The sequence below is a fragment of the Nelumbo nucifera genome, chromosome 2 (genome assembly GCF_055504915.1).
Source record: "Nelumbo nucifera cultivar China Antique chromosome 2, China Antique-T2T, whole genome shotgun sequence".
Taxonomy (NCBI): domain Eukaryota; kingdom Viridiplantae; phylum Streptophyta; class Magnoliopsida; order Proteales; family Nelumbonaceae; genus Nelumbo; species Nelumbo nucifera.
The window spans coordinates 99483661-99509066 of NC_142650.1; the positions used below are offsets into that span (position 1 = coordinate 99483661).

The window sequence follows — 25406 nt, forward strand, 5'->3', positions numbered from 1 at the left end:
CTACCTAACATGACTTTATGATGATCTATTCATTAATTATATGTAAATATTTTTTTATGTGGTAAAAGAGAATACAAGAACAGATAAAGTTATAATTATGTTGAAGAAATGAGAAAAATGTGGGAAGTAGATCAGACCCTTCTCTTTTTCGTAAAGTTATAATTATAATCTTCGATTCATACCTTTTGAATAGACTGTAATCAGTAATCTTGACAGTGATAGAAAAGAGTGAATGCAGATGGTGGGTCTCATTCTGTATTGGATCATTGTAACCATTTGACTTGATCTGTCTTTGGAGGATCAACGGCATGATTGGCCTTTTACCTGGATATGGGCCCACTGAAGTATGGTTACTGGTTTGTAAGTATTTGATCTAGATGGGTCCGATGAAGTCTTGAATGAGATGTGATGACGTCCTTATCAAGAGCAAGGGGTCTTTCGGTCCTTGGGATTCACGCCACTGAATTCACTGAAGACTTTGAACATTTATTAATCTACGTAGAGGGCGATGCAGGATTGGTCCGTGGGCTTTGGGGACTTTAATGTGCAATGTCTTACGTAATCGGATGATGGGGACAACGGTTGAATGGGTCTCAATTGGGCCCAAAATCAACTCAAGTCGTGATCCCTACTGTTTGTGTTTGTTTTTTATTGCTGAATAAATTGAACGGTTCGAGAAAGCTCTGAAATTCATGGCGGGTACCAATACATGTATTAGGACCTTCCGTAGTGGGTCCCAACAATTGAACGGTCTTGATTGATGAATCAATGGACTGCTGCTACATCTTAGGGAGGGGAGAGGATATATTACCATTATCCCAACAAATCGGTTTAGTTAATGGGTCGAATTCCGATATACCACGACGATCCGTTATATATATATATATATATATATATATATATATATATATAATTATATATTATATAATATCATTTATATATCATAAAATTTTTATTACAATTTTAATTGAATCACATTCAAATCGGATATTTGAATTTGAATTTGAATTCGAATCATACTTTAGGGATTTGGATCGGTCAGATTTCTTATCGGACCGGATTGGATATACTCTTTATCCAAGATCCGTTTGCAGCCCTAGTATTGGAGAGGATCACATGATCATGATGCACACAAGACGTCATTGTGTATGGTTCAAATCATGGTTACGACAGCTAAACTTGCAGCATTGACATTAATTCCGGCTCCCCGATGAATTTCATTGTTGTGGGACCCGGTTGATCACATCAGTAGTGGAATCTCAAAATGGGCTATCTCCGATCTCTGAAAGAATCCTATTTTTTTATTATTTGTGATTCGAAAGTCGATACATTCTAAGACTTCGTTTGGATCCAGTGTAAAACGTTTTTACATTGATCGTGTTTTATACGGTTACATTTTGAAAATCATGATAAGTCTGAAGTTTTATATCAATAATTGATGTAGTATTTATAGCAATTATTGATATAAAACTTTATGTTTAATGAGATTTTACATCAATTTATAATATAAAAATTCACTCCGTCCAAATACCAACAAATCAATGGAGTTTTACGTCGGGTGACACTAAATCCCATTACCAATGTTTCCATTTTCTGCATCTGACCCAATCATCTTTCAACACCTGTCCAGTTTAGGTCAGTCCTAGATTTCCAGCCCAGCCCCAATTTGGCTCCAAGGACTAAGTCTCACTAAGATGACGTTTAGGTTGGGCCTGGCTTACAGGCAAAAGAAAAGGGGCCAATCCTTGAATAGTTCCAAGTCAACCACATCTCACATGTGGGCCTGCATGTGCCACTCATGGGCTATGTATTTTCTTAAATTTTCAATGGGATTCCGCCCATAACTGTTCATTTGGGTCTGATCTGAATCCACAACCCCTGATTTCAAAGACCATGCATCAAAGTCTGGTATTATTGCATTCAAATGGATGGAGGAGAAAAGATTCTCCTGAAAGTTCAAAAGTTGTTCTACCAAAAATGCCCTCAAATGGGTAAAAAGCCATCTCATTAAACTGGTTTTTGATATAACCATAGATATAAATGGGACCCATTTCACAGTCAATCTAGATTCTTGAAATCTGACAAAAGGCAACTTATGGGGGACCCCCATACTCGTGTAGGGTCCTGTATCCTTAGATCCAAAACACTCCCATAAGCAGGAAATGGAGAGAGAATAGTAGATTATCAAAGCATTGACAACAAATATTCTCTTAATTGCTCCATGAAATCAGATATTTTTTTTTCTTGGACAAAACCCATGCTTTATTAACAAAATTTCAGGGAATTATTAGTTAGCAAACACCATTGATCAAACAATCAAACCTTGTTTTGCAAGCTTATTAATCTAAATATATTTGGATAAATCAATGTTTTCTTTTCCTGATGGATCATAGCCCAAATCACACCCAAACCTACGATGGAGATGGCGATAATCAAATGAGACAGCACCGCTATTTTTGTACTTTAAAGAGCAAATAAGCAAAAGTGTAAATATAAGCTTATGAGAAGCATAAGAAGATTGAGAATTATTAGCAAAAGAGAGGGCCAAAAGGAATAGAGAGCATAGGCAACCAAAGAACTTCCTTGACTCTGTGACTGAAATATTTCTGCCATTTTAATGTAGCAAAGTTTAAGAAGTACATTGCTACATAACACCGAATTAATACAATTAATGCTAGTTTCATGTTCAAAATGCAAAACCTTTGGGTGGGGGCATAAAATTTTCCCTCCATGAAAGATTCAAAGAATTCCTTCTGGTCAATTAATGCTCAGAAGCATCTCAACAACTTGCTTCTTGTTTAAGAGATCTACTTTGTGGGTTTATTAATTCTGAGTTTTAGATGACATGCTTTGCAGACTTGCAGTTGTAGAACTTAGGCCAATGAAATGGGGAAAAATGTAATAAGGGCTCATAATAAGAAGCCAATATGTTTTAAGCATGGGCCTAGAGGGCCCATAAGATGGTCTGGGCGCTCACAAGTCCAAAATCATCCTACCATTCGGAAGAGGTAGGGCTGTCAATGGGTCATACTATAGATAGAGAGAGAGAATATTTAATATATTAAACATATATGTTTCTTTTTTTCTTATTTATTACAATAGAGTCTGTGGGGTCAGACCTGATTGTCCTGGGAGCTAATCGGTTTGGTTCTGGGTCAAAAAATTATGGACTCTATCGGGTCCGTTTCTGGGTTTGGATTCTCATCATTTCAGGTCGGGTTGGTTCTGGCCCAGTCCCGGCTCATTGACAGCACTATAAATTGGTCATTGGTGGGCATCAAATTTAGATGGATCAAGATTATTTCAACCCATGATGGTTTTCGAACTGTTGTTGAATCGGACGGTTGGACCGTTTGGCCCGAGAACTATTCAGGAAACCGGTTCCTGGTAAAAAACCATTGAATCAGTCAACAACCTGTTGATCCGGGCGATCGATCCATCGACCCGTTCAACGGTTTTTGTCCGTTTTTTATTTTTAATTTTTTGTCAGAATGAATCATCCATTCGAACTGTTGACCTGGAAATTGTTGGCCAGAATGGTTCTATTTCCAGATCATTTTTTAAAACCATGGTTGCAAGTATGTTATTACACCAATCCCATTTACCAAGTGAGAATATTCCAATCAAATGGGCTGAGATACATCAAGTTAGGATAGGATCATCAGCCATATGGCTAGGTAGGGCTGTCAATGGGTTGGCTCCGACCAGACAGACCCAATGGACCTGAATTGATCGGATCAGTATTGATTCCGGTTCCTGATATATTGTTCCGATTATTATTGGTTTGGAATCAATTCTATACAATACCAAACCGATTCAGACCCAACCTGATATATACATCAGGTTTATTATAATAGAATCCATCGAGTCAGACCCAACTGTTTTAAGAACTGATTGGTTCGATTTTGGATCTAAAATTACAAACTCTATCGAGTCTGATTCGGTTCCGGATCCTTAGTATGTCTTATTGGGTTGGATCCAGTTCTGCCTGAACCTGACCCGTTGACAGTCCTACGGCTAGGATGGCCCCAACTAATCCCAGCCTTGTCCAAGTTGCATTACTCTGAACTGTGAAGGTTAGTTTACTCTGGTGGTTGAGGGACTTCTTCCCTCGGCTAAACAACTGACAAGTTCACACCCGTGGGCGAATCCTATAACTCGTGCTGGATGTGATTCTGGTTCAGCTTGAACAAATAAAGAAATTATGAAACACTAACCTACTTGGAAGTTGGAATACGAGAAGAAAAAGCGCCAAAGCTGAGAAATTGTTCTCCACACTTGCGTCACCCTACATGTGCAATTGTTATAAAGTTATTAGTTAATCAATTCTGGACAAAAGCATAAGAAGACAACACCAAAAGAAAAACAGCCACCTTGGAGTTGATTATCAAATAAAAATTACTCAGTGTAGAAAGGGTGGTGTTGTTTTGTATTGATTGCCAAATAAAATTAATGACCAATGTGGAAAGGATGTTGTTGTTTTCTAAGATTTGGCATCACCAATTGGAATGGGTGTTGTTTGTTTTCTATTCTTTGGCATCACCAATTGGGAGGCGTGCTGTTGTTTTTTATTATTTGGCATCACCATTTCGGCATTTCCAACCTAAGTACTTGTTTAAAATTCAACTGTGTGAGAGAGAGATGGCATTAGGTGATATTGTTGGAAGAAGAGTTAAGAAAGCAGAATGTTGAAGAGATAGCAAATTTAAAAATCCATCATTCAGCATTTCAGGTTTCAGCAACTCGAGACCTGCTGAACAAAACAAAGATGTTGGGGGCCTTGGGGTGACTGTTTTACCTTTAAAAAATTTATCATGTATCAACAATTAATATATATGATGGTAGAGTGGTCATAGGCCCTCATTTGATCCTCAACATGTTCCAATATTCAATGGCCATGTGACAAGGCATATGTTGATGGAAGATGATTATTTTATAGTTATCTCTATGCAATACTTTTACACACAATCATTTTTTTTTTTAAATTATTACCTATTTATTTATTTTCAATAAAAGGAAATTTATTTGAAAATGTTTTGCATGGAGATACCAATATTGTTGGATTACTCTGGATCCTAGTTCCAACTCTTATTGGGTCAATGGATATCCGTTTGACCTAGTCTAGACTAGATGACCAAGTAGGGCTACAAGTTGGGCTGGGTTAGGTCGGGTTGAAGCCAACCCTAACCATAATCCAATCCGACCTTCAACCCAACCAACCCAACCCTAACCCTAACCCTAACTAAATTCCTTCAACCCTAACCCAACCCAACCTAAAGTCAGTTTCGGGTTGGGTTGGGCCCAACCCAACCTTCCCACCCTTAAAACTTCATAGAATTTCTCGATTTTAAATCTTAAATCAAATTTCACTACATATATTAATTCTATGTTTCATTAGTATTTGTTTGTTGACATTTTTTTTTGTTCTTTTGGTACAAATTCAGAAAAATAAGTGTTAGAAGTGACTATAGTTTATTATGAGCTATGACTTATGATAGATCTTTTATAGGCGATAAACAACGAAGAGGAGATGAAGAATAAAATTTTCAAAAAACATAAAATAATGTTATTAAGGTTTTAGTCTTTCTGATTAGGATTAAGTGAGTAATTATCTTAAAAGAAATACATGATACTATGTGGTGGAGGCTATACAAATACCATGCATCTAAATAAATCAATATATATATATATATATATATATGACATGTCTATAGAGTCGAGTTCGGGTTGGATTGGATTGCCTAAGGGTTTAAGCCTAACCAAACCTGAAGTAAAGTCGGGTTCATGAATTTCAACCCTAACCCTAATCCAAACATCAACCCGATCCAACCCAACCCAATCTTAACTCAAATTTTTGGTTGGGTTCGGGCCAACCTGGCCCAAGTTGCAGCCTTATGACCAAGTGGTTAGATCCTTGGCCAATATGAGACATTCGTCTCTGGAGAGGCCTTGACTTGGTCTTCACCCCAAACGTTCAAGTTGGTTAAGTTCCCTCCTCAAAACAAGGAAGGGAATGTTGGAAAGAGATCTATATATGTATGATAGCAGGTGTGCAAAAAATAAGATACCTTAGAAGGTCAAGTAACCTCCAATTTTCGGCCCCATCTAGATTTAGAAGTTCTCTCTTGTGTTTTATTTGAGGGATAAGTGTCTCGAATCCCATATTGTGTGGCAACTGCCATTCTCACTTTATGTGCAGGTTTGGAGTGCCCAAGTATCAGCCGCTCATCTTCGCATCTTCACAATTCATCATAATATCCTTGAATTTAAGCCTTTTTTTCTTTTGGGAATAATCAGCGTTCTGCTTTCAATAGTTACCAAATGGTAACTAATAATTAATAACTTTAGTTTGGTAAAACAAGAATAAGGGAAATACTTTGGTGGACAAATAAACTGGCGGAAAGACCATATCATGGAATAATCAATAAACATGCGATTCGCTTATGCATACGTTATACATGAGCTTGTTGTGGAAGTATTAAGGTCATGTTTGTGAGTGCTTAAAAATAAGTACTTATTTAAAATAAGTGTTTATTTGGGCCATTAAGCACTTATTGGTATTTGGGAAATAAGTCCGAAATAAGTGCTTATTTTAAAAATAAGACCTTATTTTTTAAGTCCAAAATTCCATCTTTTTTTAAGTGCTTATACAATAAGCGCTTATTCAAGTTCCCTAGTTGAATTTTAAAATACCACTTATAAAATTATCCCTAGCTGAATTTTTTAAAGTACTTTTATGAAAGCACTTTTAAGAAAGTACTTTTATGAAAGTATTTTTACAAAAGCACTTTTATAAAAGTACTTTATGAAAGCACTTTTGTGAAAGTATTTTTACAAAAGTTCTTTTGTAAAAATGTTTTCATAAAAGTACTTTTATGAAAGCACTTTTAAGAAAGTACTTTTATGAAAGTATTTTTACAAAAACACTTCTATAAAAGTACTTTTACAAAAGCACTTTTATAAAAGTGCTTTATGGAAGCATTTTTGTGAAAGTATTTTTATGAAAGTACTTTTATAAAAGTTCTTTTGTAAAAATGTTTTCATAAAAGTACTTTCTTAAAAGTGCTTTGAAAGGGCATATTTTAAAATTTTAAAAGAAAATGAAAGACAAAATAGTCACAAATGCTTATTAGAGAAAAAGACTACCAAACGCCCAATATAAAATAAGTGCTTATTTAAAATTGGGTCCCAAATGTAAATAAGTGATTATTTGAACAAGCAATTGTTTGAATAAGTGGTTATTTGAATAAACACTTTTTTTTTTAACTTAAACACTCCCAAACATGGCCTAAAGCATAAGGAGTGTTATATTTTCAGGTAGGAAAATAACTTAAGCATGGCTCGATCCAAACCCACCCATCTTGTAACTTATATTTTACGTGTGTGTAAAGGTTCAATTAGATCGGTTGGTAAGGTCTCTCTGTCTGGTTGTAGACGTGTAATGGAGACTTGAGATCAAATTCCACCTTCACCAGGGTAAGGGGTCATGGGTGTGGGAAACGGGCTATCTGATCGCGTAGCCCCGTATAAAAAAATGTATATATACATGTATATTTAAACTATTAAAATACATTATAATACATTTTCACATGATATTTTTATTTATACTTTTGGGGAAATCTAATCTTCCTCCATACTCTCATGAGGGTAGCAGCATGCACATATTTTTTAGACAAAAATGCCCTCTATTAGTGTATAACATGGTAGGATTTTTTTTTTAATTTTTTTGTTCTTTAAATATAAATCCATCACATTTATCAAGCTGAAAAACTACAATTAATGCAAAAGAGAGAGAAAAAAAAAGAAAAAATATCACTTGTCTCTACATCTCTTTACAGCTGAAGGGTGCATTTCACAGTATTGGTCCTGCAAAACGTGTTTCCAAATTGTAGATTGCCCTTGAATGGGACACTCCAACTACTTCCAAAATCAAACAGAAGGATGATAAAGGCATCACCACATTTTGATGTCACACAACCAACCTTAACCTTCTTCTCCCTCTTCTAAAGCTGTATGAGAACAAGGGGTCTGACAGAAGAAATCTAGACCTATTTTTAGAGAAAGAAATTTTAATAAATATATTTTTTTTTCTTTTACTTCTTTTTAGCATTGACAATAAAAAGTTCTTTTTTTTTTGAAAAGAAAATAGGTTTTATTTGCTGATAATAAGCAGACTGGCATCTTAAAGAATATTCATTCAGGTATGACCCTCTATAGGCTATACCAAAGCAAAAGATTCCAATCCATGGATTCCTTTCAGATGCTGGTCGTAATCAATCCCAATTCCCAAGAGAAAAGATTCCAATCAGATGGGTTTTGCTCAGAAGACACTTACCGGCTTGAATCAGGCCACATTGGTTGGACAAGATTAATTTAGATATAAACAAGTACTGGGGGCCTAAAAAATTGGGCCAGTTCATGTCTGGACAAAAAATTCCAACCCAACTTGAAGCTGAAGGTTCAGAAATCAGGACCTTCAGGTGAAAGTGAAACCTAGTCAAATACACCTTTTTCACTGCTGTTGTTTTTTTATTGGATTTGGGAACTAAGATCCAATAGACCCATCAAGAACTTCTCTATACCCATTGTGCAACATTAGGATGGGCCCGGCTTTGATCAGATCCAGTTGTTTGCTGCAAGTGCAAATAAAACGAACTAAGTAGTATGATTGCATGATTTTAAATACAAAATATAAGAGAATTTGAGATGTAAATAAATCAAATGATCTTGAAGTCTGTACAGGTCCAAAAAATGGGCCACATGTTAAGGGAATGTTTGTGTGCAACTTGGTACCAAACTACCAGAAATGGATTATATGGTAAAAAACAAAAGAATTGTCAAACAAATGTGATTCGGTAAAAGACCCACCCACCAAACGCACTTTCCTGTTTATTATATTTTTTCACTTTTGTGAAATGCACCTTGGGCTGTAAATTTTGCACTTACAACTTTCTAACATTGCATCCCGTGATCAGAAACAATGTTGTGGAATCTGTGGAGTGCACCTTGATTTGCACACAGATGCAATATCGTTTGCAAACAAAGGGAGTAACGTTTACAACCCAAGGTGTAAATGTGTTTTTGTATAGGTGCTGCAAATGGTGTTTTTGCACTGTAGAATTACTCTTGACTGGGATAAATATATATATATATATATATATATATATATTATTTCTATTTTTTCACCAACGATGGAAAGATTTCACCATATTTATTCTGAAAATGTACAAGTCTGATAAACCCACTACATTTTTTTTGGTGAAGTTTTAATCAAGTTCTAAAATGTATTAACTGCAAATATAATGCTTTCTTATTTATTTATTTGGATAAGAAAAGAAGTATCAAACAGATTTCTTGGTTCACGGACCTCAGTTCTCAATTGGGAAAAAAAAGCAATTGAAGGAGACATGTTTTTATTCTACTAATAAATGAATTGTACACCACACATATGGAATATCATATTGATTCAGGTGGGTCCTAGCAGTTTAAAATTGTATATTCAAGGGGTACAAGGGAAAAGAATTCTGGTATCCTAGGCATTTCTCTTGGAAAAATAGTGGACAAAAAATGACAGAAGAGATGTACACAATAACAAGTCACCCACTTGATCCAATCTTTGGCAATATGTGCTACCAAATGAAAGGGCCCCCCATGAATTCTTATCGCCTGCTCAGAATGGAATCTGGACGGCCCACAAAGAAGTACCAACAAACACGGGTTAGGGGAAGGAATGAGTGATGCTGACTTGGCGCCAAGATCCAGCAGGTCAAAACCAGCAAAGTTTCCTGTCGATGGAGATGTTACACCTTTTCTCTTTCAAGACTCAAAAAGACAACTCTTTAATGATTTAGTTAGAAAAGAAAACAACACAAATCATGGACCCCAACACCTGACCAACACACTCAGAGCTAGATCTTGGACCACCAATGAAAGAAATTAAATAATAATAAATCGAACATTACGCGGTTGGAAGATCCTGGTTAGAAATTGAGATTGATGACATGTCTGCAAGTTAAAAACAGAGGGAGAGGAGGGGGGAACTGACCTCTGTAATTAGTTAGACGCTTAGACTTACCTCCATTCTCCTAACCCAGATAAAGTGTAGATACATATGTGTCTACAACATGTACTGCACAACAGAACACAAGTTTTCAGCAATTGAAAGGTGAAGATGAAGAATGCAGCACATGCAAATGGGAAGTTGTGAGCTGTAAATCCAATGCAATTCTTGAATTATTGTTTCTTGCTAGGGAAACCATGTATTTCCTTTCAAGTTTGATCAATCCCTGTCACATCTATTCTCCCTATACATACATAAACATCTTAACTCCAACCTTTGTCTGTAATCTCTATATGAAACAGGTTGGTTTGTTTTGGTATTTGGTTGGACTTTGGGTAGAATGGTCGGATGCATCTCTAAATCCTCTCTTTCAAAGATTTTGCATGTTTTGGGGGATGATTAATATCTATCAGCAATAGAATGAATGTACTGGTTGACATAACCAAAGACTAAATCACTCCCACCCTACACACATCGATACAAAGTCCAACAAAAAAGTAAGTTGAAATAAATAATGCCCTCCATGAAATGGCAAACTGTGGGCTTTCTATTATATTATACTTCATGGGAGCAAGTTTTATATTAGATATCAGGAGTAATAAATTAGGAACCTAAATATTAGAGCTACCAATGACAAAGTGTCTCATAAAATATGAGTCGGTATCTTAGTAGTGACAACTTCCAACTAAGCTAAAACCAGTCATCAGTCATACTATTTTCTCAGGAAAAAAGATAAAAAAGAAAATATACACATGTAGAAGGTTTTGTTTCTAACATAAGTTGGATATCGTTAGATTAAAGAGACGACAGCAACAAGTACAATATTATGTGCAACTGAAAACAATTCTTCAATGGAAAGGAAGGTAAGAACATAAAATAAAAGCAAGCACATGATATTTATGGAGACTAGAAAGCATGTCATTCATTAAAAATAGCCTATATAACAATATAATTATGTATATCCCCATTATTATTTAAGAGGTTGTGTATATTAAAATAAAACTAAATATTAAATACATGACACAACCACTCTGCTACCTATTATTGTCATTAGACTAATACAGATTATCAAGTATTACAAATTGTAAGACTGCCCATTGTGCCCATTGTAATACAGTAAACAACTTCAATGAATGGAACGGTCCCACAAGCTATTTAGCTAGTCCAAGAAGAAAGATCCAATAGTCTTAACAAATAAAATGTATAATTAAATGAAGTGGCCTCAGCATGTGAAACCAGAAACTTGATCTCTGTTGCATCCTAAAGTCAGCATTTAACTTCTTGTGTCCAAGTAATACTTGATTGCATGGGAAGCATAAGAGATGACAAGAGAAGTTTCAATTTTCTTGAATTATTCTGGTTTGTAATGAAATATAGAATTATCAGAGTGAGAAAAGCTAGGTTTTGGGTATTAACCTCTTGCATAGGCAAATCACAAGCCAGTGACCAAGACAAATAGTTACAATTCACAGAACTATTCCTCTTAAGAGAAGAAGAAAATATTATAATTGACTCCAAATAGAAATGTTCGTTCAATTATCATAAGAACCTCAGTATAGTGTTTTAATAATCAGATAGGACTGTAGATGAATTAAATGACTGTTTAGAAACTTTGAATATACACGTCAACCAAAAAGAAAATAATAGCATAACAAGAATAATGACAGAAGGCCCACTCATGCTCATTCATTAATTATGTCTGATAATACAATGATGTAAACGAGAAAAATTTGGGAATGAGTTTGAGATACAAAATCTCAAAGGAGATTATCTTAGACAGCTTATGGTCAGTTCTTGTATAAGCAATATTGGTTACCAAGTTTGCTATCCAAGTGCCAGATGTTCAGCAACTAATCTCCATGCTGCTAATTTTTTTCATTTAGCTCTAGTTTTTCCATGAAATGCCCACAAAACATAAACCCATTCAAAGGTATAAGCAGATTCATATTTGATTAAGAGACATATGTTACCAACTGTCAGACAAGTCCTTGAAACCCTTCTCCAAGTATGATTGTCTTCAAAGACTCAAATTTCAGCTCTCTTTCCTACTATAACATAAAAGGTCACAACTTATTGCACTTTGGGGAAAAAAGTACCTAAATAACATAGTAAGGAACTACATATCCGCAAGAAATGCCTGCCAGATTGCCTCTGATAGAAGTGCAGGAATTGTTGGCTTTCAGAATTTGAATGTCTATCTCAAGGAGGAGGGCATCACCCAGAATCCATAATGCGTATTAAATTACTTCAATGCCATCTTGAGAATTCATCAATTCAATGGTTACCAAAATTCAGAGATGTTAAGCCACTGACATTCCATTCCTGGCCCAAAAACAGAGATAAGATGCAGGGGAACTTTCCAGTTTAAGAATTTAGATTGATCTAACAGAAGGGAGATGAGACCATTTTTGTATAAATTACAACAACCTTATACATGGAGCCACTCTACTTCCAAAATGAAAGAGTTCCATCCATAAGTAATATGTAAATTCCAGTAATGTTTTCAAGGGATTCAAATAGAAGTGAGGGAAACAGGGGTTCAAAATTCTAGTCACATAACATCCATCAGAAGATCCAGCATAATGAGTACTCTGTGGTGTACACCATTTACAGTTGCTGTGGCAATAGTGGAAAGAAGAACAATGATGATAGCAGACATAGAAGAAAAAAGGTAGCAGGTAGTCATGTAAGCTCAACAGCGTTACAACCTAAATACTTTGAGTTCCATAGAAGCTAACTGAACTTATCGATTAAGATCTTCAGTAACCTAAACATTGCGAATCAGCTTAAAACAAAAAGGAAGTGAATTAGAGACAAGGATGAACACATTGATAATAGGGACATGGGAGATGTCCATTCCATTTACATTTAGGCTGATAATTAATTCAACAAAACAATAACATATGAACATGATAGAAAGGCCTCTCCAATGAAAGGCATTGACAAATGAACTACTTACTACTCTACAACAATGATATACCGACAAGTGGAGGTTGTAAGCTTCAGCCATGATCCCTTGTCAAATTGCAAAAAGAGGATCCACATAGCCATTCAATTAAATATCAGGAAGAACTAAACAGGGTCCTTAGTTTGAGCATTAACTGCTGTACTATCCTCATGAACAGCCCCATTCCTTCTGGTGAATGTCTCTAAGCGTCTCCCAACAGATTGGTTTCTCCTCAATTGGAAGACATCCCTATCAAAACCACGAGCTACAGAACGAATTCTCCGCCGTCCAACAAATCTTCCACTCCCCACTCTATAGCCACAACCTTGAAATGCTACAGGAACAGGTTGAGCTCCACAGGTCTCACCACGAAAACTGGACTCCCCTTCCATCACAGCCATGAGATCCATCAAATTGTTCCTGGGACCGAAGCCCAAATCAGAATACACCCTTCTCAAATTCCTCAACTGTCGAGCACTTCTGGTATCCCCAACATCCCCATTCTCTCCTACTTGCTGCCTCGGCCTTGAATTCAAGTGGGTATTTTCATGTCCAACAGGGCGTCCCACTATATCAACCATCAAGCATGGATTAACAGAGAAACCATTCCATGAATGGAGTGGAACGGACTTACTCAGAAGAGTAAGGCACTCAACAATATCCTTCATGGAAGGGCGACGCTCCTTGCTAGACCGCACACACTTTGCTGCGAGGACTGCCAATTGTTTCCTTACAGACGGGTCCTTCGGAGGTGGAATTCTTGGATCATAAACAACAAGAAGCTTCCCTTTCCGTATAAGCGGTATAGCCCAATCCACGATTGAAGGAGGAGAATGCCCGACATCAATCGCCTTTCTGCCACTGATAATCTCCAACAGAAGAATACCAAAACTGAACACATCTGTCTTAGTACTCAGATTATCCGGCGTAACGTAGCAAGGATCAAGGTACCCAATTGTGCCTGCAGGCGGCGTCGACCGGAGCCGGAAATCGTCGACATGGCACCGCAATGCCAGACCGAAGTCGCCCAACCGAGCATTGAAATTACGATCAATTAACACATTGGCCGACTTAATGTCTCTGTGAATCACCGGAGGAACGGACGAGTGAAGGGTGTCTATGGCCTTGGCAGTCTGAAGGGCAAGTCGAATTCTTCGACCCCAAGTGGGCGGACGAGGACTGGTATGAAGAACGTCGTAAAGGGTGCCATTGCTCATGAACTCCACGACCAAAAGCCGGTCCTTCGAGTCATTGGAGAAGCCCACCAAATTCACGAGCCGAGGGCTGTAGAGCTTGGAGAGGATATCAATCTCGTTGTCTACCTCATTAGTGTTGTCCGCTGCTGATGCTACATGTGGGGCAGCGCCTCGAGAGGGTTTCTTGACGGCCACGAGGCGGCCACTGCGGAGCACCCCTTTGTAGACGCAGCCATGGCTGCCCCTACCCAGCAGTTTCTGCTCCGAGAAACCATTTGTGGCAGCTTCGAGGTCACTGTATTCAAATTGCTGGATTTTGATGGGCTTCTCTGTTTCTCCTTTGTGACTGTTCCTTTGGGCTCTGACAGTGCCGGTGCCGGTACCGGTGGTGGTGTGGGAGTTGGAGGTTAGGACGGCAGAGTCAGCTCTGCAAGACAGATAGCCCATGAAGTTCGAACCGGAGAGAATACTGAATACTCGGGAGGAGAGACGGACCAAAACATCAACAAACAAAAAGAGGGCTTTAGTTTAAAGATTGGTCTCTGAGTTTGTTTATGGGGGGACTGAAAATCCAAATGTACTTGTCGACGTTGTTGTTGTGAACTGTGCAAGATTGCCAAATGAAGAAATTCATTATTTAATTTGGGGATTGGGATTCTGTTTATACCACCAAATTGGAATCCCAAGTTTCCCACTTTGCCCTCTTGCTCCACTGTTCCAACTGTTGCAAACCATAAATTCGATACACAGATTTATAGACCATCCAAATTGACCCATTTCTTTTTCTACTTTTTCTAACGAGATCTTGTAGGGTTTCTTATCAGTTATCATTACACGAGTGTCATTACATTAGAAGAAATCATGGCTCCAAATTTTCTACAACAGTGATGGAGTCTACCGGTTTCTTATCAGTTATCATTACATTCATGAAAAACGGAAAAATTTAGAATTTGAATTGATTATTATAGAGCAAGGTTTTCGAACAGACCTTTAATCTGACGGTCGGACCGTTCGACTCGAGAACTGTCTAGGCAATCGATTCTGTTTTACCTTAAACCTGCTTTTGGTAAAAAACGTTGAAAAAGTCAACGATCCATTGATGTAGTGGTCGAACCGTTGACTCATTTAATGGTTTTGACCATTTTTTATTTTGTAAAATTGTTTGTCAAAATAGATCGTCTGTTTGAATTGGATGGTTGGACCATCGACCCAGAAACCGGTGGTCAGAACGGTTTCATTTCCGGGTCGTTTTTTAAAACGTTGTTATAGAGTTTGTTTGGCATCGATGTCGTTGCTCCATAAAATGGCAACACATCAGTGTCACGTTGGAAAAAACAGTGCTCTAGGAAACACCTGCTTGTTTGGAACCGTTTTTCTGTAAAAAACAGTGCTCCAAGTTATTCATTGAAAATCGAGAAGACATGGCTTGGAGCAACATTGAATTTGGCGTTTCCTAGAGCTACAACTCATTGATGCCAACAAGGACATGAGGTGGTAGTGACAGGGACATGATGTGGCACTGGATAATAGGTACCAATGCTGAAAATGCTTCCTGGAGAATTGGTACTAAATAGAAAACGTTGTTGTTGCTCCAAGAAATGCCCTACTTGGAAGCAACGTTTCCAAACAAAAAAAAAAGACATTGTTTTCTTAGAAAATAGTGCTTCCAACCCACACATTAGAAAACAGTGTTGTATCTGCATCATCGATGCCAAACATATACATAGTTTCGGTTAGGGTTCCAAGTTGGACCGGGTTAGGTCGGGTTGAGGCCAACCCTAAGTTCTAAACCCCAACCCTAACCTTAACCCAACCCGACCTTCAACCAAACCAACCCAACCCTAACCCAACCCAACCCAATCTGAAGTCAATTTTAGGTTGGGTTGGGCCCAACCCAACTTTCTTCCCATCCTTTAAAACCTCATAGAATTTCTCGATTTTAGATCTTAACTCAACTCTCACTACATATATTAATTCTATGTTTCATTAGTATTTATTTGTTGATGTTTTTTTTTTTTTTTTTGGTTTTCGTTCTTTTGGTACAAAATTTAGAAAAACAAGTGTCAAAAATGACTATAGTTTATTATGAGTTATGACTTATGATAGATCTTTCTTAGGTGACAAACAACATAGAGGAGATAAAGAATAAAATTTTCTGAAAACATAAATAATGTTATTAAGGTTTTAGTCTTTCTTATTAGAATAAAATGAAGTGGTTACCTTGAAAGAAATACATGATGCTATATGATGGGAGCTATACAAATATCATGCATCTAAACAAATCCATGTATGTTATATATTACATATAACATATATTTATATATGATATGTATTATAGAGTCGGGTTTGGGTTGGGTCGGGTTAGCTAAGGGGTCAACCCTAACCCAACCCGAAGTAAAAGTCAGGTTCATAAATCCCAACCCAACTTTTTTGGATTAGGTTCGGGCCAACCCTGCCCAAATTGCAACCTTAATTTCGGTTAATTGGTAGTGGCATATTGAGCAATATCAATTGTTTTTTTAATTTTTTTTTCAAATACAGTTCAAAGGGGCCGGTTTAAGGTCCATTCACCCCTAAACCGGTCAAAACCCCGATATTCTCTGTAGGGGCGTATCGGAAAGCTCCCGATACGATACAAACCTTAGGTCTATACATTGGCGGATGATTCATGATGTTATGGTTTCTCAGGTGGATCCGCCACTCCAGTGGATGATTCATGATATTATGGTACTTGGTCTGTATATTTAGCTCTAGCCCTAATCAAATATTTTTATCTATATTGCAACAAAATGACCATTTGATTTAAAGAATATTCCAGCAGTAAGATACTGGATGGGTTTGGTTTGTTATTTGGGGAATTCTCTGTTCTATCAATAATAGTTTTTTGGCCACTAAGATTTGTCATGTGGGAATCTATTGGAATGTGGGCACCACTTGCATGAATAAACAAATAACACAAACATGCATCAGATACTCAGATGTATACTCTCTATACTTCTTATGAGTATTATAGAGCATAGTGGTTGTCTATAAGACTTCAATAACAAATTAACAATTATCAACTGTCCTCAAAAAACAAAGTCACAAAAGGCCGTAGCACTTTTACAGCGCAAAAAACACTTTTGTAATAATCCAGGTTGTACTTGATCGGAGTAAGTCCCGGGCTGTAAGGTTTAAAAGACTTACCCTGTCAGGCCTGGGCCCAGAGTTTAGTATATTCGAATTGGCCCAAGCCTGAGGACAGCCCGAATCTTTACAGAAATTCCTGGTGGGCTGGCCCATTTGGCGATGCCTCCGGGTAATTCCCACCCCCTGTTCCTGGAATTTGGATCTGCTCCTCACACCGACCATACAAGCATATCCCACGTGCATTGGAAATATCTCCTATACATAATAACACACAGTACACGGTGGGATGTGCCTGTGCGATTGGTGTGAGGCACATGTATTAGGAGCAGATCCGTCTCTCCTGTTCCTGTACCTTCATGAGATGTGGGTTTGCCTTTCCGAGGACCTGGTGGGCCCGGCCCACCGGTTGCGTTTCCAAGAACCCGGTTGGTTGCCGGAAGGAAAAGGACAGCGATGTGGAAACATGTAAAAACAGTATAAGACAAGGAAAGCAGGAAACTTGGAGAGCAGCCAGACCCAGATACAGTAACTAATAAATATATTTTAAAATTGAAATTTCAAAATTAGTGGGCTTGGGCCTGGTATGAATATGGGCTTTGGACTGATCAGGTAATGCCAAGAGGGTATCCACCAGTTGTGGTTTCTGCTTTCTACTTTCTAACAAACTTTTTATTTATCTGATTTTTTGGCGGAGACAGTGAGAGTTAAAAAAGAAAATCATACTATAGCTTTAAAAATCAATGATGTCATATGGAGCTTTTCATGACACCATCATTCCCTCAACAATCTCAAGTTCTCATCACTAGCTCTAGATCTGACCGTGTATCAAGGAGGTGGGGCCACTGATCGAATGATCCAAAACCCACATTAATGTGATGGTCTGATCATCTGATCAGATCCTTTCGGGATGGTGTGATCAACTCATTGTGGGGTGGAAAAGGGAGAAAGAAAAATCTGAAATTCTTCATGTAGTATCATGATATGTACCATAAACACAACTGTTCATGAGCTTGGCTCTATGTGTCTGAAGCCAGAAAAGTCTTTCCCACTTCTTTCCAATTATTTATTCGTGTGGGTCCCAATATTGCCTGGAAAATCCTTTCTCCCGTGTGTGAACAGGTTCCTCCTCCATCTTCTGCCAAAGGGACATGACTCATCATGATTCATGAATGGAGGGAATGGACCACAGCTGACTGAGAGCTGGCCATTTTTCCCACTGTTTCTGTAGTATATTGGAAAGATGAACAAAAGCTCCTTCTATCAAGGGATCAAGATTTAAAGGTTGACAGCCCCAAGTCTAGGAGTTCCAATTGGCGCCCCACAGAGCGCTCCCCACATGCACTTCTCTCCCATGCTTCATTGTCATAGGGTGGGTTCACATCTCCTCCCCACGAGGGGCCACCCCACAATGCCCCACAGCACATCCCAATCGTGTATTGGGAACATCTCATCAGTTCTGGTACTATCATTGAGAGATGTTCCCAATATACGACGGGGGTGTGCTGTGGAGTGGCCCCTTGTAGGGAGGAGATGTTCCCAATACACAGTTGGGATGTGCTGTGGGGCATCTTGACGTTGACATTGTGGGAAACCCATGTGCAGGAAAAGGGTCTCTTTCTCTTTGTAGGGTGCAAATGGATCAGATTATGATCTGAGATCCGATCCTATTTTGCCGAATTTGGATCTCTTCAATTCAGATCTTTGGATCGGATTCAGATCACCCCCTATCTGATCCGATATATGTTATTTATTTATTTATATAAATAATACACACACACACACATATATATATGCTATTTATTTATTTATAAATATATTATTTATGTTGCATTTTTGTAAATTTATTATATTATTTATTTTTACAAAAAATATGTATATATATGATTAAAATAGTTGAAAAGATATTACTTTTTGTGTTTCTTTATTTAAACTGTTATATTTTATTTTCTTTTAATAACTTATTTATTTTTTAAAAAAATCAGATCGAATCGGATCAGATCCGAAGATCCAATGATTTCATCAGATTCGAATTTAAATTCACGTTTATGAGATTTGATTGGATCTCCCCTTAATATTATCAGACCAAATTTGAATATACTGATTCAAATCTAATCCGATCTATTTGCATCAAGTAGTGGGTCTGGTGAGGTCTCATCAGTTGAGACTTGGTCAGTGTAAGAAACTGCCCGGTTCTCAGCAAGCTTATCTTATCATTAAAGGGGTTGCCCTTGTACTTCTGTTTTATTTTATTTTTGTATTTTTAGGTGAGAGGAGGTTCACTTGTTATCCATGTGGATGAGAGTACATCCTTATAAGCTGTCTTTTTTCTGCGGGTCCTCTGATATCAGGATCCGGGTACCTGCAGAAAGTTTTCTGTCTACTTGGACCAGGGCTCTACTGAAATTAAGGCTGTCAATGGTTGTACACACATGAAATCAAATTCAAGCAGAATATGATCAGAGAGATTCTGATTGGACTCAATTTATGAAACCTTTCACAATATTTGATCCTAGCTACAACCTTTTAGTTTAAAATATGACATACAATGACAAAATAAACTGTACTAGTGAATTCATGTGTAAAATTTAAATGGATCAGGTGGGGTGAATCTGAAAAGTGGTCCGATCATAAACAGGAAAACTATGTAGAATTCATGTTTGATCCATATTTGGATCATGATCCAATCTATGGACAGCACTGTTAATCTATTACTGAATAGATATAGCTGGGGGGTGTTTGGTAGAGTGATATTGCATTGCCCTTGCGCTTTGGGTTGATTAATACAAATTTTTGATAAACATGTGTTGCCACATCAGATATGAGTGTCATCTCACTTAGAAGAATGTATGTGCAGATGTGCTGGAGAAGTATCAAGTTGACATTTTAGGTAAAAATGGCGATTTGTATTGTTCAAATCAAAACATTTCAGGTGTAAAAATCTTTATTTCATACACAAATTTGTATTGATCTACCCAAAACACAAAATCTCTCTCTCTCTCAACTACACATACAAATTTGTATTGATCAATCCACACAACTGTACCAAACACCTCCCTAAATATTCGATGGTTAGCCACTGGAGAACATGTTAAAACAGCCTAATATAGAATTTAGGGTCTATTTGGTTAGCAGGAATAGGGGTCTGGAATCGGAATAGGAATGAGCTATTCCAATTCAAACTGTTTGGTTGGGAGGAATTGACATCCCATTTCCATTCATGCTGAAATTTCATTCCTCCATTCGAAGGAATGGCCATTCCCTGCCCCTTCCTTGGGAATGTAATTCCATTCCTGCTGATTTTAATTCCCATTCTCATTTCTGTTTGAACCAAACAAATTATGAGAATGAACCATTCTGATTATGATTCCAGAAGATTTCAATTCCAATTCCGATTACGAACCAAACGAACCCTTAATTCAGTTCACTCCCTCACCCTCAGATGGTCAGATTTATCATTTGTTAGAACAAAAGTAGAGGAGTTACAAGACAGAAGTTCTATTCCACAGTATGTCAATATAGTTCTTTGTAAAACTGATGCAACTTGAACCCCAAAAGCAACCTGTATTTATTGGTTATACAAATCAAGAATTGCCTATCCCAATAATGTCTCACCATTCTCTTGGTCAAACCAGATGGAAGGTGGAAACCATGAGAAGCTCTGGTATTTTGGTGAATCAAGATTTTTCCATCTCTAAGTCACAACATAAGCAGATTCATGAGGTAAATAAGCATTAAATACTTGTATCCCAACTACATCTCTTCTTAGAACAATGGATGTGAAAACACTCATTTAGCTAGAGTTGACTGGTTAACTAGGCAGACAGCATGTTCCCCTAAATAAGCAAAATTACCCCACAGATTGAAAGTTTGAACACCCTTGAATTGATCATAATCTAATCAAATCAACCATATATGAAGGGATTCATTAGGACTCAACTCATTGGAAGAGATTCAAATGATGTTTCTCTTGTGGCACCTCTCATCAAAATATTTAAGTGATAACTTGTTTTGTGTTTTTTCTTTTTTTTTTTTTTTTTTACATTTATGCATTGACAAATGACAGATCAATCCATATTTACATTGATAATAAGATGTAAAAGTACATCTATAAAAAAGAAGTAAATTTGCATTCAAATGGACTTTTGATAAAAAAAACATATACTTTATTGGAATTCATGTTTGCATCCATTACAGATAAAAGTCTGTTTGATAAGAAGGTAAATTTGTCAATATAAAACTAACCCAATTTTACAATTTATATAAACCATTTTACACTCTACATAATGGGCAAACTCCCAATAAAATACAGGTGTATTGTATCAAAATTTTGAACTTTGGATGCAGCTGTTGCTTGGGAATGTAACAAATAAGTGGAGTTTTCAAGTGCTTTTAAACACATGCTGTAATTCTATATAGTTGTAGGGGTAGTTTTGTACTTTTACCATTTACCTAGAGGAAAGCATATTTTATTTTCAGTAAACCATAGAAGTTCACACCATTCATAAAGAATAGAGAGAGAGATGGATTACAATTTGAAAAAGAATAAAAAAATGGTGGAATAACCATGGCGTTTATCCAATCAGGAGGGGTTTATTTGCGGGTCAATTTCTGAATGAGTACAACATAGGAAAACAAAAGAGGAAACAAATCAATTGTAATTATGATACAAAACCTAGTTTGCATATTTTATGTCTCATTGTATATAGCTTTTCTTGTAGGAAGAAAGATGAAATTCCAAGTAAGCCAACAACTTCAATCCCATTTTAGTGCCTGTTTTGCAAATAGATATTGGAAGATTAAATACTGTTTCGTTGAAATGTTTTTTATAGATTTCATGAAAAATTATAAAAGCTAGAAGGCCGTTTGTTAATGTGATGAAAATATGTGTATTATGTATATATGAATGTCTTGTGTGTAGGCCAATGAATCTTTCATTTAACACATGAGATCCACATACATTTTCTAAGGTGGATCCCATATATCATTGGTGGACATATATGTGGGGTTTACATGCATTTTATAAGGTGGGCTTGACACATCATTGGTGGACATGTATATGGGGTCCATATGTGGACATGTATTTGGGGCCCACATATTTTTTAAGGTGGGCCCCACATACCATTGGTGGACATGCATGTGGGGTCTATGTATGGACATTTATGTGGGGTTCATGTATGGACATGTATCTAGGGCCCACATATTTTTCAAAGTGGGCCCCACATACCATTGGTGGGCATGCATGTGGGGTCCATGTGTGGACATGTATGTGGGGTCCATATACATTTTTCAAGGTGGGTGCCACATACCATTGGTGGACATGCATGTTGGGTCAGGGTCCATGTATGGACATGTATGTGGGGCCCGCGTACATTTTACAAGGTGGGTCCGACATACCATTGGTGGACATGCATGTGGGGTCCATGTGTGGATGTATGTGGGGCCCACATACAATTTCCAAGGTAGACATGTATGTGGGGTCCATATACATTTTTCAAGGTGGGCCCCACATACCATTGGTGGACATGCATGTTGGGTCAGGGTCCATGTATGGACATGTATGTGGGGCTCGCGTACATTTTACAAGGTGGGTCCGACATACCATTGGTGGACATGCATGTGGGGTCCATGTGTGGATGTATGTGGGGCCCACATACAATTTCCAAGGTAGGTCCCACATACCATTGGTGGACATGTATGTGAGATCCATGTATGGACATGCATATGGGCCCATATATAATTTACAATGAGAGCTCCACATGCCATTAGTGGACATGCATGTAGGTCCATGTGTGGACATGTATGTGGGGCCCACATACAGTTTCCAAGGTGGGCCCCACATACCATTTGTAGGTTCCACTTACACATACCATTTGTAGGTCTCACTTGCCAAAAATGTGGCCTTAGAGCTTCCTTTGGTTCTTGTGCTCTTTCTTTTCATCTCTCTTGTAATCTGGCAGCCCATAGAGCTTCCTGTTTTGTCATTTTTAATCGCTTCTTAAGAACATGGTCCATAGTTCCTGAGTTCTTGAGATGTAATTCGTGGTTTTGTTGAGCGATTATACCTGCGTCCTAGTCGGCATGATACTAGGGGTGAATGGGCCAGACTTTACACAGTTACACCTGTGATAAGGGCTATGTATATTGATAAGACAAACATTGGGAAGATATATGATGCCAAAAAAGATATGGTATGGTGAGAGTTTTGACTTTTGACCAATCAAAACCCACCCATGAATTTTGATCAATAACACCTTATTCATTCTAGTTTATTGATTAGTTTTATTTGGATATAATATCTTTTTTATATCATAGTCGAACCCTAAAACATTGTATGTAATATGTATTATAGGTGTCATATTATAACATTTATATAATATAAAATAATAACAAAAAATAATATGTACACATATGTATAAAACATGTACCTATGATATATATGACATATTTTGGATGAAACGGACATATGTAGTGCATTAGTACCTTGGTGGTCTCTGACTAGATCCACTATTTCTATGCCATTTGTAGTGCCTATTGTAACTAATCATAGGGATTTTGAATACAATCAAGATTCTTCTTTTTTTGTGTAGATGCCTAGTTTCCACGTCACCATGCTTCTCCTTGTTCTAAACCCCCCTTCATAATTTCTTATTTTTTTAATTTTTTATTTTTTTATTCCACATAAGTATCCATTAAGCCAATAAGGAAATCATATAAGCTTAACTATTTCTAACAATTATAAAGAAAGTGGGATTTGCTTTTTTAATGTTTAGCCAAGTGGCACCACTTTCCCCTACTTTCTCCTAAATTGTTTCTAATTCTTATTTATCTCCTAAATTATCTCTAACTCCTAATCATCTCTTAAATTATCTCTAATTTAGTAAAGATATTCTTTCCTAAACTATCTCTAATTATAATTTATCCTCTCCCCTATTTTTTTATCTATATCTATCTAAGAAAGTTTCAATTAAAAAATCATAATTATTTAAATATTATAACAAAAATTATATACTAAATTTAAAATATTTATTCAAAACACAAAATTAATTACAATAGATTTAATAACATTCATATAATTGATAATTCTATATTTTTACAAAATTAATCATTATATTATGTAGTAACAATGTAAATTATAATTTTATGAATTATTCAATTTAAATGTTATTCAAATAATAAAAAATTAACATAAAAAAATAAAACATTATTTAAATGTACATTTCAATAACTAAATATCTTAAATAACAAAACATTAAAAATAGCTAAATAATTATATAAAAATATTTAATATTGTGTAATAACATTAAAATAAATAAAATTCAAATATGAAAATTTTACATATTATTTAAATATTTTAATAACAAAATATTTAACATGACTAAATTTTAAATAGTTAAAATAACAAAATTATGTAATAAATTTAAGAAATTTCTTAAAAGTAGAAAATTAATTATAATAGATTTCATAATATTTGTATTAATAATAATAATTTATTATTTAAAAAAAATAAATAACGAACTATGTAATAATAGTACTAATTATAATTTTATGGATTATTAAGGTATTTTAAAAAATTAAATAACAATATTATTTAAATAACTAAATAATATTGTAAATAACTAATTTTAATTATATCAATTAATAATTATGAAAAATAACTTTCAAAGAAAACTAATACTTATTAGTAATAATTTTACAATAATAGTGTATATTCGTAATATTTATTTATTTTCAGTAATTATTTATTATATTTTTGATAAATATGTTTTCAATAATTATTTATAAATCTATTTTTGTTTTGTTATTTAACAGAAAATTGTCAATTATTATTGGAGATTAAACAACTATTATTTAACTCTTCAAATTTAATTTATCTTATTTTGTTGATGCTCGAAATAGGCCGAGGTCAACACTATCAATTTGCTTCTAAGCCGAGGTGAGATCAAGTTGCTTGAGGTCCAAGGTGGCTGAGGGTGGGTAGATCGGCCTTGCAAGGAGTGGAGAGAGAACATGTTAGAGGCCTCGGGTTGATACTAGAGGCGAAGACTCTGACGGTCAAGTTAGTACGAGGTCGGTA

General features: G+C 36.4%; 1 pseudogene across 1 annotated transcript; it reads right to left on the reverse strand.

Annotated features, from left to right (window-relative positions):
* Positions 1–12867: 12867 nt before the first annotated feature.
* LOC104606293 (serine/threonine-protein kinase-like protein At3g51990 pseudogene) lies at positions 12868–14855 on the reverse strand (annotated as a pseudogene). Its single transcript, XR_016082010.1, has one exon. The product of XR_016082010.1 is annotated as a serine/threonine-protein kinase-like protein At3g51990 pseudogene (transcript).
* Positions 14856–25406: the final 10551 nt, after the last annotated feature.